The sequence below is a fragment of the Micropterus salmoides genome, unplaced genomic scaffold (genome assembly GCF_014851395.1).
Source record: "Micropterus salmoides isolate LMB-PRFRI ecotype aquatic unplaced genomic scaffold, ASM1485139v1 Ms_hic_scaffold_1, whole genome shotgun sequence".
NCBI lineage: Eukaryota > Metazoa > Chordata > Actinopteri > Centrarchiformes > Centrarchidae > Micropterus > Micropterus salmoides.
Window position 1 is genome coordinate 1,409,061 of NW_024040040.1, and position 16,058 is coordinate 1,425,118.

Below are 16,058 nucleotides of genomic sequence, written 5' to 3' on the forward strand. Positions count from 1 at the left end.
TGAGGCTGACAGCTGACTGATGCCCTCTACAGACTGGAGCTAAAATGATCCAAAGAAGTGTTTTCATTTTACAGCCATTCATCTTGCATTGCTGCTACAACACTAGGTGACAACAGTTTTGATTGGTCTGAGAAGAAGAAACTTTTTCCCCTTAGCTAAACCAAGTTCACAGAAAGTGAGTGTGCAAAACAGCTTCATGGGTTTGTATAATAAATAATAAAAATGAATTTAACTGAGAGTGAGCCTACAGAAACACAAAGTCTGTGTTTAAGAACTTCAGATGTCTAACTGATGGAGTTTCTCCACTTTGTGCATACTTACTATCTACTTCCAGGCTTTTAACCAGAACAAAGAAATATGACCACATTACTCCTATTTTAGCTTCATTACACTGGCTCCCAGTATGTTTTAGAATTGACTTTAAAATTCTATTGATCACTTTTAAAGCTCTTCATGGCCTCTCGCCTTGTTATATTTCTGACCTTTTAGTCCCATACGCACCAGCACGTACCTTGAGATCCTCGGGCAGAGGTCTGTTGTCTGTTCCAGAGTCTCGACTGAAAACTAAAGGGGACAGAGCGTTTGCTGTCAGGGCCCCGAGGCTCTGGAACAGCCTGCCCGAGGAAATCAGGTCCCTTCTTAAAACATACTTTTATAGGAGAGCCTTTCCCGATCTTATTTGACTTTATTTTATCCCTTTTATTTTATTTTATTTTACTGATTTAAATGTGTATTTCAGTCTTTTCAATGTTTTCATGTTTTTATCTTGTATTGTTTTTGTATTATTGTCTTTACACGTGTTAAAGCACTTTGTAACTTGTTTTTGAAAAGTGCTCTACAAATAAAGATTATTATTATTATTATTATTATTTTATTATTACCTCAGCTCAGGTTCAGAGTCTTGGAAAGGTATGTATCCAACATCCTGAAGTCCTGGATCAGAGCTGAGCTGGCTTTGGGCCCTTTCCTTCACGGCGAGTCAATCACCGTTCGAGCCATTTCAACCCAAACTCTAGCTCTGGCTGACTCCGTTTCTCCTTCATTTATTACGCCCCGGTGCAGAAGTCGACCCAGCAGCTGGTCTAGAACCGGTTCAGACACTGAGTATACCAACTGCGACCGAACAGACTTCAGCCTGCTCTGTGGTGAGCTACTCTGAGGCCTCGTAGATTTTCTTCACGTAGTCGGATCTGAGGGACGAGAAGAACAAGGACCTGTTCAGTAACTCAGACCTCAGACTTAAAGCCAAGTATACAGAGTTTATCTGACCCACATTCTCCTGGAGCAGCCTGATGCTCCAGGAGCTGTGCAATGCTTCTTATATATACTGTATACATGTACTCTATGTACTGTGTCTAATACATGAACTCCCCGACAACGACCTGCAGGAAACTACTGCTTCATCACATTCAATTCAATTCAATTCAATTTTATTTATATAGCGCCAAATCACAACAACAGTTATCTCACAGCGCTTTTCATAAAAGAGCAGGTCTAGACCGTACTCTGTGATGTTATTTACAGAAGCCCAACAGTTCCCACCAAGAGCAGCACTAGGAGACAGAGGCAAGGAAAAACTTCCTTTAAGAGGCAGAAACCTCGAGCAGAACCATGGCTCAGGGTGGGCGGCCGAGAGAGAGAGAGAGAGAGAGAGAGGAGAGAGAGAGAGAGATGTAAGGAGAGAGAGAGAGAGATGTAAGGAGAGAGAGAGAGAGATGTAAGGAGAGAGAGATGTAAGGAGAGAGAGAGGGGAGGGAGGCAGCCTACACAATATACACACAGAGGTACACACAGTGAAGGTAATGTTGCTATAGACTAAATGAAAAATGGTACAGATATTTATAATAGTGTTAATGGTAACCATCGTAATGTTAATGATTATAATAACAATAATAACAATAACACTAGCAACAATAGTCGTTGCAGCAGAGGGTGTCGAGCAGGAACACGGGGGCAGCAGGTGACCCGCAACCACAGATCCAGACTCCACAGCTCCAGAGCCAGAAACACCTGCAGGAAGTGATAGGAGAGAGGAGAGAGACGAGAAAGCACAAGACTACCAGAAAGGGGAGACGTTGTGTTAGTAACATGCAATAATGGGATAAGGTTGCATACAGAGGGAGAGAAAGTAGAGGAGAGGAGCTCAGTGCATCATGGGAAATCCCCCGGCAGTCTAGGCCTATAGCAGCATAACTAAGGGATGGTTCAGGACTCACCTGAGCCAGCCCTAACTATAAGCTTTATCAAAGAGGAAAGTCTTAAGCCTACTCTTAAATGTGGAGATGGTGTCTGCCTCCTGAACCCAAACTGGAACCTGGTTCCACAGGAGAGGAGCTTGATAGCTGAACGCTCTGGCTCCTAGTCTACTTTTGGAGACTCTAGGAACCACAAGTAACCCTGCATTCTGGGAGCGCAGTGCTCTGGTGGGGTAGTAAGGTACTATGAGCTCTTTAAGATAAGATGGTGCCTGACCATTAAGAGCTTTGTAGGTAAGAAGAATGATTTTAAATTCTATTCTGGATTTTACTGGAAGCCAATGCAAAGAAGCTAAAACAGGAGAAATGTGATCTCTTTTCCTGGTTCCTGTCAGAACACGTGCTGCAGCATTCTGGATCAGCTGAAGAGTCTTAATGGACTTTTTCGAGCAGCCTGATAATAAGGAATTGCAGTAATCCAGCCTAGAAGTAACAAATGCATGGACTAGTTTTTCTGCATCATTTTTAGACAGGATGTTCCTGATTTTCGCAATATTACGTAGGTGAAAAAAGGCGGTCCTTGAAATTTGCTTAATGTGAGACTTAAACGACATGTCCTGATCAAAGATAACTCCAAGATTCCTCACAGTGGTGCTGGAGGCCAGGGCGATGCCATCCAGGGAAACTATATCTTTAGATAATGCGTCACGGAGGTGCTTAGGCCCCAGAGCAATAACTTCAGTTTTATCTGAGTTTAACATGAGAAAATTACAGGTCATCCAGGTTTTAACATCCTGAAGGCACATTTGAAGTTTAGCTAACTGATGAGTTTCATCTGGCTTGATCGATAGATATAACTGAGTATCATCTGCATAACAATGAAAGCTTATGGAATGTTTCCTGATAATATTGCCTAAAGGAAGCATATATAAAGTGAAGAGGATTGGTCCGAGGACAGATCCTTGAGGAACTCCATGAGTAACTTTGGCGTGCATGGAGGACTCATCGTTAACATGTACAAACTGAAATCGATCTGATAAATAGGACTTAAACCAGCTTAGAGCGGTTCCTTTAATGCCAATGAAATATTCCAGTCTCTGCAATAGGATCTGATGGTCAATGGTATCAAATGCAGCACTAAGATCTAATAAAACCAGTACAGAGACAAGTCCTTTGTCTGATGCAATAAGGAGGTCGTTAGTAATTTTCACCAGTGCTGTCTCTGTGCTATGATGAGCTCTAAATCCTGACTGAAAATCCTCAAATAAACTATTGCTCTGTAGAAAGTCACACAGCTGTTTAGCAACTGCTTTCTCCAGAACCTTAGAGAAATGGAAGGTTAGATATAGGTCTATAGTTGGCTAAAACATCCGGATCAAGTTTGGGCTTTTTCAGAAGAGGTTTAATTACAGCTACTTTAAAGTACTGTGGTACATAGCCTGTTGATAAAGATAGATTGATCATATCTAGTATAGAGGTGCTGACTAAGGGTAGAACATCTTTAAGCAGCCTAGTCGGGATGGGGTCTAAGAGGCAGGTTGATGGTTTAGATGAAGAAATTATTGAAGTTAGTTGGTAAAGATTGAGGGAAGCAAAACAGTCTAAACATGTATCTGGTTCTACAGCTGTTTCTAAGGTTCCTGAGTTAAGAGATAAGTCGGTGCCAGTTGAGGGCAGGTCTTGGTGAATTTTGTCTCTAATAGCTAGAATTTTATCATTAAAGAAGCTCATGAAATCGTAACTACTGAGAGCTATGGGAATACTTGGCTCAATAGAGCTGTGACTCTCTGTCAGCCTGGCTACAGTGCTGAAAAGAAACTGGGTTGTTCCTATTTTCCTCTATTAATGACGAGTAGTACGCTGCTCTGGCATTACGGAGGGCCTTCCTATAAGTTTTAAGACTATCTTGCCAAATTAAACGAGAATTTTCCAGTTTGGTGGAACGCCAATTCCTCTCAAGTTTCCGTGATATTTGCTTTAATTTGCGAGTTTCAGTATTATACCATGGAGCTAACCGTCTTTGTTTTAGTATTTTCTTTTTTAGAGGGGCTACAGAGTCGAGTGTCATTCGCAGCGAGCCTGCAGCACTATCAACAAGATGATCGATTTGGGAGGGACTGAAATTAGCATAGGAGTCCTCCGTTACTTTGTGACTAGATAATGTATTTAGAGCTGATGGAATCGCATCCTTAAATTTAGCTACAGCACTATCAGACAGACATCTTGTATAGAAATTTTTGCCCAATGGCGTGTAGTTCAGCAATACAAACTCAAAAGTTATCAAACAGTGGTCGGACAAAGAGGGATTCTGTGGGAACACCACTAAATGTTCAACTTCAATACCACACACAAAACAAGGTCGAGGGTGTGGTTAAAACAGTGAGTCGGTTCATGAACACTCTGAGAGAAGCCAATGGAATCTAACAAAGAGATAAACGCAGTACTAAAGCTGTCATTCTCAATCCACATGAATATTAAAATCTCCTACAATAATAACTTTGTCCGTTTTAAGGACTAAAGTTGACAAAAACTCTGCAAATTCAGATAAGAATTCAGAGTACGGGCCAGGTGCTTGGTACACTATAACAAAAAGAATTGGTTGCAGTGATTTCCAACTTGGGTGCGAAAGACTAAGAACAAGACTTTCAAATGAGTTATAGTTTAGTTTAGGTTTAGAGCTGATTAGTAGGCTAGAGTCGAAGATAGCTGCAACTCCACCTCCTCGGCCTGTGCCTCGAGGAATGTGAGTATTAATATGACTGGGAGGGGTGGATTCATTTAGGCTAACATATTCTCCATCACCCAGCCAGGTTTCAGTAAGACCAAATAAATCAATATCATAATCTGATATTAGTTCATTTACTAGTACACCTTTAGAAGAGAGAGATCTGATGTTTAAGAGTCCACATTTAACTCTCCTATTCGTTTGCACTATTGCTCTTGTGGTTTTAATTTTTATGAGGTTTTTATGCACAGCTCCTCTTCTGTTTACCTTTTTAAATAATTTCGATGGTGGGGGGCAGACACCGTCACTATAGGATTTTCACTAAGTAACTCCTGAAATGGAGGAGCAGAGAAGTGTGTTAGACTGCGACTCTGCGTAGGGTTTTGGGTGGGTAACTGCTGAAAAAGAAGGGCAGAGAAGTGTGTTAAACTGCGACTCTGCCTCCTGGTCTCAACTCTAGGTTGTCATGGATTTGGTCCACTAATAAACTTGGCCAGATTTCTAGAAATGAGAGCTGCTCCTTCCCAAGTGGGATGGATGCCGTCTCTCCGGATCAGACCAGGTCTTCCCCAGAAAGTCTGCCAATGATCAACAAAGCCCACATCGTTTGCTGGACACCACCTCGACAACCAGCGGCGGAATGACGACATGCGGCTATACATGTCATCACTGGTCAGATTTGGCAGGGGTCCAGAGAAAACTACGGTGTCCGACATTGTTTTTGCATATGTACACACCGACTCAACATTAATCTTAGTGACCTCCGATTGGCGTAACCGGGAGTCATTACCGCCGACGTGAATAACAATCTTACTGTATTTACGTTTATCCTTAGCCAGCAGTTTCAAATAAGACTCAATGTCGCCCGCTCTGGCCCCAGGGATGCACTTAACTATGGCCGCTGGCTTCGCTAACTTCACGTTTCTCAAAATGGAGCTGCCAATGATCAGAGTTGGTTTCTCAGCGGGTGTGTCGCTGAGTGGGGAAAATCTGTTAGAAACGTGAACAGGTTGATGATGCCCCGTGGACTTTGAATGCTTACGACTATTCCTCCTTCGGACAGTCACCCAGCCCCCCCCCCTTTCCTGGCTGCACAGGGGATGCCGGGGGACGGCTACCACAGGCTAACTCAGGCCGTTCAGCACCGACTACCGGGGACTGGCTAGCTACAGTAGCTAAAGACTGATCTACCAAGGTGCGGAGCCGGACTTCTAAATCACTGAGCCTCGCCTCCCATGTCTATAAATAAACTACACTTATTACACGTACCATTACCGCTAAAGGAGGCAGAGGAGTAACTAAACATCTGACACACCGAGCAGGAGAAAGTAGGAGAGAGAGAGGGAGGAGGAGAAGCCATCGCTAGCTGCTAAGCTAAAGTCGCTAACGGCTAAGCTAAATTACTGTAGCGTCAGCTACCAAAACTTTAGAACAACTATGAGATTGAACAGCAGTCACTAAAAGATGGAAAGAACTGTGAGTGCTTAGGCAAAATTACTGTAAAGAATAAGTGTTTAGCGAACAGTTGGCCGCTGTAATCAAACAAATGTAACTGTTATTTAGCGAGAGCAACAACACGGTACCAACACACAAGCACCGGAAACGGAAATGAGTCGACACGCTTACCGCAATACGTCAGCAGATGCAAATGAAAAGCAACATGAAATGAGATCTTTAACGATGTTCCTGCAGGTAAAGGTGGCCCAGGATGAATCTGTCTGTAATGTACTTTTGACTGCATCACATGGGAATGAACGTCCCAGAGCAAACATTTTCACTTTGTTGCACGCTTTATTTTAATAGAAATATTTACATAGCTTAAATACATTTTGATAACCTCGTTTCTGATGGTTGACTTTGTGACCATGAAGCATCTTGTACTGGTTTCTCTGATCCTGAACGTGCAGAGAAACTCTGAGAAGGTCAGAGTTCCTGAACTATACATTGGGTTGGTTTTTCTTGCGTCCTGTCGTCATCATCTCTGTGGCTGCGTCTCCCTGTACCTGACACTGACTGCTTTGGAAACGGCAGCTTGTTGTCAGTTTGTAGCTTTGACAACAATGAATGAATGATGAATGAACAGATGCTTATCGTTGGCCAAAATAAAAAACTGACCTTCTGGTCCTGGGCTGGTTTCTGGCAGACTCTGCACCAGGTCTTTCCTGGGTATCTCCTCCAAAACCTTCTTGGTCACCTTCAGAGCTACATGAGGTTTAAAGGTGTTCACCATCAGATCCAATGTGTCCTGCCTGTCTGCCTTCTCCAGCGGGGATGCTTTGACGGGTTGGTATCCTTCCAGGATGTCAGGCTACTGCAGAGACCATCTGAACTCCTCGTCTCTTAAATCCTCCAGAGTGTTCATCAGGTCCTTTGTGGTCATCATGGCTCCCTGCTAAAGTCAGGCAGTATTTTACAGCTGAAGGAAAACTGTGTTTCAGAGCAGCAGCAGGAGTTCTGACTGGCCGACACAGGAGCTGTGTTTGTGGTTTGTAGTATTTGTGTGCAGAGTAAATGTAAATGTAAATGCTCCGTACTTGTATAGCGCCTTTCTAGTCTTTTCGACCACTCAAAGCGCTTTTACACTACATCTGCATTCACCAGTCACACACATTCACACACTGAGCCTAAGTGCTCAAACGGAAACTAACATTCACACTCACTCATACACTGGCGGAATAGCCGCCAGGGGCAATTCGGGGTTCAGTATCTTGCCCAAGGACACTTCGACACGCAACCAGGGGGAGCCAGAGTCTGGCCAGTCAGAGCTCCTGCTGCTGCTCTCTGGACTTCAGAGCCACACTCATTACTCTTCTTTCACGTGCTGTTGTGGTCGGCTGGTTCTGTTTCACAGCTGATACACTGTTTTGTTTTTTCTCCGGCCTTTCTCTTCTCTTCGTCCTCTTTTGCAATCCGTGTCATTAAATCACCTCGTCTATACTTGTCCACATAGTAAACATGTTGTGCAACAGTAATAACTGTCCAAGCGAGTCAGTGAGCTGTATATAGTTATATGGATTAAAGGAAGCATCGATGCAAAGAATCTGTTCTTCAGTTAGAGTTTCTTCAGCCCTATCAGAGCAGTGTAAGTTATGTCTTTAAGGAACAGAGCAGTATGTGATGCCTGTAGTACTAAACTCCTGTACACATACTGCACATCCTGATAGTTAAACTTTCCAGATGAGATGAGAACATAAGAAGTCACACAGTGAGAACCAATAAATCCTGATACTTCGACATCGAGATCTTATTGTGTAAAGAAATCTTTCTCAAAGCATTTCCCTTCCTTATTTAACATTTCTTGTTGCTAACTAGTTTTTCAGAACACTTTTAACCAATACTTTCGAATGTGACCGGGACATGTGACTTCAGGCTGTACTATACGGAGAGATGTACTTGTACTTTACTTAATATTTACATGTTATACTTTGTATACTTTTAGATGAATCCTGATGCTTGGTGACAGACCTCAGCACATATAGCTCATGGAAATTATCATGTTCATATTAAACTGAAACACAGCTCACATGTTAATGCCTCTGTAATAATAATAATAATAATAATTCTACCACACAAGTGGGACATAGAATGCAGGAATAAGTAAATCACAGTTTTGCGGCTTTAAGGATTTTTGCAGCGCTTCACTAAAAGGCTTTTGTCTGAACTATGATCAATATCATCCCTACAGAGCAGCTGAAACTGCTGATATGAAATCTATCAGGCAGAGCGGGGCCTTATAATTCCAGTTAGCAACAAGACGAGCAAAGAGTCACTAAAGAGAGAAACATGCCGGTTACATTACATTCACACGGGAGAAGAAGCTGCACCATGAAGAAAGAGGAAGTAAAGTGCGAACAGGAAACAGGCTGTTCAGTCACTGCAAGACTCATGTTGCAGCTCAGCAGCTCTTATTTCTTCTGCAGCTGCACAACAGACATCAGAATAAATTATTTGTTTCTTCACAGGAACAAAACAAACGAAGCTCCAGATGAAAAGTCATTTTGTGTGCTTGCTGGTTCCTGCTGAACACAAACTGAAGTGAGGAAATGACAACATGCTCTCACTTTGATTCAGAGCTGTAAAGATCAGTAACTCAGGAGATATCTCTAGGATTTATGATTCTGCTGTTCCAACATTAGAACCGTTCAGCTTCTCTCTTCTTCACACGTCATTAAATAAAAACTTCCTGCAGCTGTTTTTAAAAGCTCCAACAGGTTCAGAGGAACAGGAAGTTGGTGGAAGGATCCACCAACCCTTGTCCCCTCATCAGTACTGATTAGGACATACTGATCCTAATGAAGGTGCTTTTTAGACCAAAAGCGAAGCGAGCGTTCAGGATGGTGAGTTTACATACAAAGTCAATACAAAGACGCGTAGAGCCACGATTTCCTGCCGGGTGGCGCAAAGCGACGCGAAGGGGGCGGGGCCAGCAACGCAAAGGCAACACGAAGGAATCGCATGACGAAGTCCCATGACGAGTTGCAATAGCCAATCAGTGTTGAGATTGTCCGTACTTCACCGAGGCTTCAGAGTGTTGTATGGAGAGCGCCGGGCAGAGCGGGGGATTGAAAATCTGCTGTCTGGCTGAGAACCGTGAAACTTGGGGGAGAGGAGCAGGGAGCAGCGCTGCAACGTTTGGACAAATAAACACCCGTAGTCGGTCTGGATTCTGCTCTGACAACTACACTGTTTACTCGCAGAAGGAGCTTGGAGTAAACAGCTTTTATTAAATTAGCTTGTTACTTTAGTTTTTAAATAAATAAGGTAAATAAATACAAATGAAGAATAAAACAGACAAAAATATTAAAACACACACATAAATAAATACATTTAAAAAATTAGTAATAAATAAAGTTGATAAACAAATAAGGTAATTATAACAAAGGTGAATAAGTAAAGGCACTAATTAAAATATATACATTTATGTCTCCTTGTATAATTTAATTACTACCTACATTTATTTATTTACTTTATTTTTTTGTGTATTTAATTGGATACTTATTTATTTATTGAGCATTTATTTATTTCTGTATTTATTTCTGACTGTGTCAGGATCGGTCCTCCATAGCGGGGTGGGAGAATTATCAAGCACGTAAAGTTTGGTTAAGATGTGAGCATGTACACTGAAGTTACAACAACTTCCTGTGTCATGGCGAAGACTTGATCTTTGACGCCACGCCACGGACACACCCATTGACGAAAACTCGCAAATAGCACAACTTTTCATCTTCAATGCCTTTAGAAGGCACAGCAGAAATTTGAGGTCGGTCGGACTAAATCCCTAGGAGGAGTTCGTTAAAGTACGAAGTGTGTAAATCATCCAAAATTTGACGTAAAATTCAAAATGGACGACTTCCTGTTGGGTTTAGGCTATGGCTAATAATCCGAGCAAATTCAATAGGGTACTCGCACGGTCATGCTCGGGCCCTAATTAAAGCTGCAAGCAGCGTTGGGCGGGCCCTCGCACTTGTAAGCGCGTCCGCGCGTGACTCGGCCGAGTTGCATATTCTGGAGCTCTGCCGGTGCGGCTGTGAATTTCCTACGCGGTTATGACGCCGCATGAAGGTGCTATATGTCACTTCCTGTGTCCCCTATGTGGAGCTACATAGCACTTGCCGCTATGAATATAAATCGGTATTGGCGTGTAGATGTCTGCGGGGTGGGAGAGTTATCAAGCACGTAAAGTTTGTTTCAGATGTGAGCATGTACACTGAACAATAATGTACCCAAACAATAAAATAAATTCCTTTTATATTTCCCTGCCTTGTTGTTTATGTGTACATACAGAGGAAGAATGTGAGAACAGCACACATTTCATCGTTACTGTGTGTTAGAGCATGGGAGAACAGTGGATACTTTTAATACAGCCCACACCCCTAATACTGTGTAACTATAACAAGTAGAGAACAGAAGAAAAAGATGTTCTTTCTTTACAACTGTCTGCATAGCTTATTCATATTGTAATGAATGAAAATAAATAGGCCTACTAGGCTCCTCTCTACTTTGACATTTAAGATTAGCTTGTTTGATCCACCTTCATACACATGTGACATTACTGTACAACTTGAGAAAGGTGAGTTGTTTTCTGCTCCAGCCTGCCTAAAAGAAAAGCGTTTTTGGGATTAAATGGACTTTATTAGCTGCTGCAGTGCAGGATGAACTCAGAACAGACCATTTCTCACCTTATTATTCTAAATCATGCAACGAAGAAGAAGAAATGCATAATAAATCCTGGGACAAAATCTGTCCACAAATACTGTACAGCATGTAGTCTGATGAACAAGACTTGTGTTATAGCTGACTTGGGCAGTGAAATGTTTAATTTTTTTAATTCATGTGGTCATAGTTGTCCACAACTCAAATCAGAATATAGAAGAAATGTTTTATACCACCTCAAGAAGGCTTCCTATCAGAAAGGTAGGAAGGTATTTCAAATGTACAACTGCAGTCCTGAAATCTAAGTAAAGTAATTTCCCTGACATTTTTGTGTTACTTTACTTTTAATAGATGCATGTAACAGGTTTTATACTTCCTGTGAGTATAATCCAATCAATCTTATTTTCATACTGTATATCCGTTGTGTAATTTGATAAATTGTGTTGTATGTCGTGCTCGCATCTCAGAGAAGACTCTGACTGCAACATGGTCTTTGTAAAGAGAGAAACGGACAGAAAAAGTCTCTAACTCTGCCTGTCAGCTCGCTCTGCTCCGTTAAAACTGAATTTACCATACAGAATTGAATACGAGTGCACTCCAGATTTAGCTGCAGCCAGCTGACCGTGTGCTTCTCCTATACCGCAGTTCTGTGTCCATGCATGCAGCAAACTGAAAGCACTGTCTGTCGGAGCGTCTACGTGAAAAGAGAAGGAAGACATTGCTGGTAGTATTGTCTTCAGAGTTGTTAAACACCTCAGCGCACTGAAGGAAGCCATCTGACTGTGTGAGGGGCAAGATCGTTGATGTCTGCAGGCAGAGTAGGAGCTCTCCTGTCTGACTGGTCCACCAATAGCAGAGAAGATGACCCCTTGAGACACAGCCCCTCCTCATTTGCATAATGAGGCAGAAATGCATACAAAAATTTAAAAAGACAGGCAGAAATAAATACCATGGGTGAAAATAAATAAGGTAGAAAAATACAAAGGAAGAATAAAACAGACAAAAATATTAAAACACACACATAAATAAATATTTAAAAATTTGTAATAATATGATAATAATAATATGTTTTGTTCATAGTGTGTATATTAGTGTTGTCTATTCTGTAGTTTGTGTCTGATTTTATTTTATTATTATATATTATTTATTATTGTACAAGTAAGCACATCGTGAGCAATGTACAATCTTGAGTCAAATTCCTCGTATGTGTACACATACCTGGCAATAAAACTGATTCTGATTCTCACGGCTCTCTAATCACAGCCAGGCTTCCATGTTTAAGAACATCAGTAAGGCCCTCAAAGATGGCTGCAATCCCCAGATAGTCTCACATAAACAAAGTGAACTTTGCTTCCTTGAACTTGTAGAAGTGAAGCAGCTTAGTGATGTAGTCCCTTTTCCATCTGCAGAAAGTGTCTGGAGAACAGATGAGGACATTACTACAGCTCTAATAAAGTGCTTCATTTCATGTTACTTCTTCCCCGACACAGCTTACAGGATACTCTATACTGCACATGGAAAGGAAGTAGAACATCTTTGAATATTCTTTCTTATTAATATGTGTTACCTTTTTACAATATTCAAGACATTCACGCATTCACTTCACTTCCTTCCTTATTGGCTTGGCTTTTTCTTGGGCTAGCTCCATCTGTCCACGTCTCGCTCTGAGACCAACACTAGCCAATAAAAAGCAGAGAGAAGAAACAGCTGTCAGTGCTACATACTCTGTGGAAAGGGCGCTTGGAACTGGAATCTAAAGTTCTCCGTTCACAGCTATTGTTCCCTGCATGAGCGTGACTTACCTGCTGCCTCTCTGATGGCAGATGAGACGTCTTCTTCAGCCAGAATTGATATTTTCTCTGCAGGAGCTGCACCTCTGTAAAGACAGTTTGTGTGTCGTCAGCTTATTAAAGCACCAGGACAGAATGTTGTTATACAGCAGCAGACAAACCTCTCCGTCCAGAATGCAGAAGGGCATCAGTCAACAGGTCCAGGCGCTGCCAGGGACTCGTCTCCTTTAGGACTCTGGCAAATGTTCGGACGAAAGACCGCAGCCTTTTCTGTTCCTCCCCCGTCTGTGAGCCCAAACCCATCGAGTCGTCTGCTGCTGGACTTGATCTGTGATTACAGCAAAGTGGTACGATATCACACACACTGACGCATTACAGCACACAACATGTGAATGATGAAACACTATACTGAGGAAAAGTGAAACATCCAGTCTCCGTTATCGTTTTAAATACTCAATAAAGGTTCTTAAAATGATCCAAACCCTTTTCAGAGTGAGGATGGTGGTAAAGTCAGGCTTATTTTCTGAAGAGCTCCAATCAAACAGGGGTATTATCATCATGGAAGACTGAGTCAATAGTCATAGACGTCCCTGCTGTGGTGTAGCCTTACTGTTCTCCTCGGATCATGTCCACAAACATTAGGGGCGTTTCATGACGACGAGAGGCTCCAAACACTCCTGTAACATCGACTTTCTTCTCTTGTTGTGACCTCAGCACATTGCCAGCCTTGAAGATTTAAGGAAATGACATTTCTGGGAAGAATAATGCTCTTTTTCTAGTTAAAGCCAACATTTTATGGACTCAGCTGCACCTGTGATGAACCTGCTGAGGCTTTGAGCTGTCAGGATGTGACAGCAGGTATTCTTCTACATCCTTTTCATCAACAAACATGCGGGTTCCACGCAAAAACCTCAACCACACTCGTCCCGGAGCTTTGCTTCCTCACAAGGCCAAAGTATCTCCATCTGCCCGGGAAACAAACTCAGTAATCCTGGTTTTGTATCTGGTGCTACAAAAAAGAGTTTAGGGCAGAAACAGCCATGGAATAAATAACTGAAAGATACACAAGGTCCCACATTCATCCTCAAACAGGCTTCAAAAATGCAGAGCACTGGGTTGATACACTTACTGTTTTATTACAATACTTTCTACAATAATGAAGTGATTTTGCAGAGTTCAATTCAAAGCCATCAGTTCATGGAAACTGCAGTTCTGGTTAATCAAACAGGAAGCAGCCTGACACTAGAAGCAACCTTTGGACCTGGTGGGCATGTGGTGCCATCATCAAACTGGGACATGGATTCTCCTACCAGGGCTCTGTGGAGCGTGTTAACCTGCGATATAAGCAGCAGTGAGAGAAAACATTTTTCAGACACTCAGATCTCCTGCAGAAGGTCAAGGTGAAGGTGCTTTACACACAAGCTGTAGAATTCAATATGGCTTCATGTTCATCGAACTCAAGAAGACACCAACAGTTAATGCTACATAGTAGTAAAACACTTAGAACGATCTTATGAATCCATTTCAAATGTATGAAGTTTGCACGTCTGTATGTATGAATGCATGCTATTGTTCTTCCATTCCACTTATCAGGAAGGTGCAGTGAATTTCTGAGTCCTCTTCAGGCAAGCCTCAGAAAAGACTGCAGTGGTGCTGCACTCCAAGCACCTCTAATCAGCATGTTGTAGGCAAAAGTGACTGGTGCCGAACATTCAGAGGACACCGTCAGCACGTCATCCTCGACTGCATCCCAGGCATAAAGCTCTCTCTTCTTTGCCTCACTGTACGCAGTCTCAGAACATGAACTTCTGCTCAGAGCCACATCATTAGGTTCAGCCTGTTGAGGGGTAACAGTGGAAGGGTCCGGAGGGTCTGTCTGACTTCCTCACCACCTTAATCTTGACGCTCCTGAAGCGTGCGCTCTTTACTGTTTGTCCCATTTCTGAAATCAAAATATTCGGCACTTAGTGGAAAAGTGAACCCCTACTTCTTATTACAGCCTCAAAGACATTAACACATCAGTGAACATGAGATGCTGACGAGGGATCTATTTATGCACCTTAGATAGTTTAATAAATTCTCACTCTCTCTATGCAGCTTGGCCCAAAACCTAATTTGGATTGTTCAGAGACAGAGTGCATGGTAAGAAATAAGAAAATATAACTATTAACTTACCACACATGAGCTGGAAGTGAGAGAGACACCACAGCCCTAATATCAGCACATACTGCAAGTAAACGAGCTAAGATATTTCTAATAAACTGGCAAGGTTCCTCTTCTGTATGAATGTGAGTATGACTGTAAGCTTCTAGCTAACACTCACAGGTGACCTGTGCAGCCCGATTGAGCTCGCTCCTCATGAACTTATTTTACATTCTAGTTTCCAAAGAGACCAAACATGTCAGGTTGAATTAGTAACATGTAAAGTTATTTAAAATGATTCTCTGGACTTTCCATTGCATGTAGCCTAACGTTAATGCTACCGGTGCAGCCATAAAGAAATACGTTTTGGGTTTGAATATTTTACTCAATATGAGTGAAATAGCTTCAGTGAAGAGCAGATACAGATTAGAAGCTATGCACATGTCTAACTTACAATCTTACAGTGTGGAAAATGGCATTTTTACAGGCTAACACTGAAGCTAATTTAATTTACCAGTTAAAAGCAGTCACATGCTAATAATTAGTAATGCTAACGTAAGCGTACATGCTAATAATATAAAGCAAACGCAATAGCAAAACTGTTATTTCTTGTCAGCACTCGTGTCACACAACCTTAAATCTATTTTTTCTGTATTATTTTCACATATAGTGGGTATGCGCATGATGTCACAGAACACAGTGTGAGTGGCAGAAATACGAGCAGCAATCTTTACTTGAATCAGCTAAAACACAAACAAAACATCTAAAATGGGAAAGAGCTGGACCGCTGGTGCTTCGGTAAGCAGTTAGGATCACCGTCAAGTCCAAATTTGAGCAAATAATCACTTGTTTTACTCCTGGTTTGCTAAACGCAGCCATGGTAACAGATGTTTTGCCACTCAGACCAGCATGTTCCGGAAGAGGAAGTGACATCAACGCATTCCCTCTATTGGCTAATTAATCACCATTAAAACGGCCGCCTTTTAAATGGTCTGACCTGAAAATAGCGGTGAGCTGGATTCCTGTTGGACAGGATCTGGAGTCTTCTCTTCT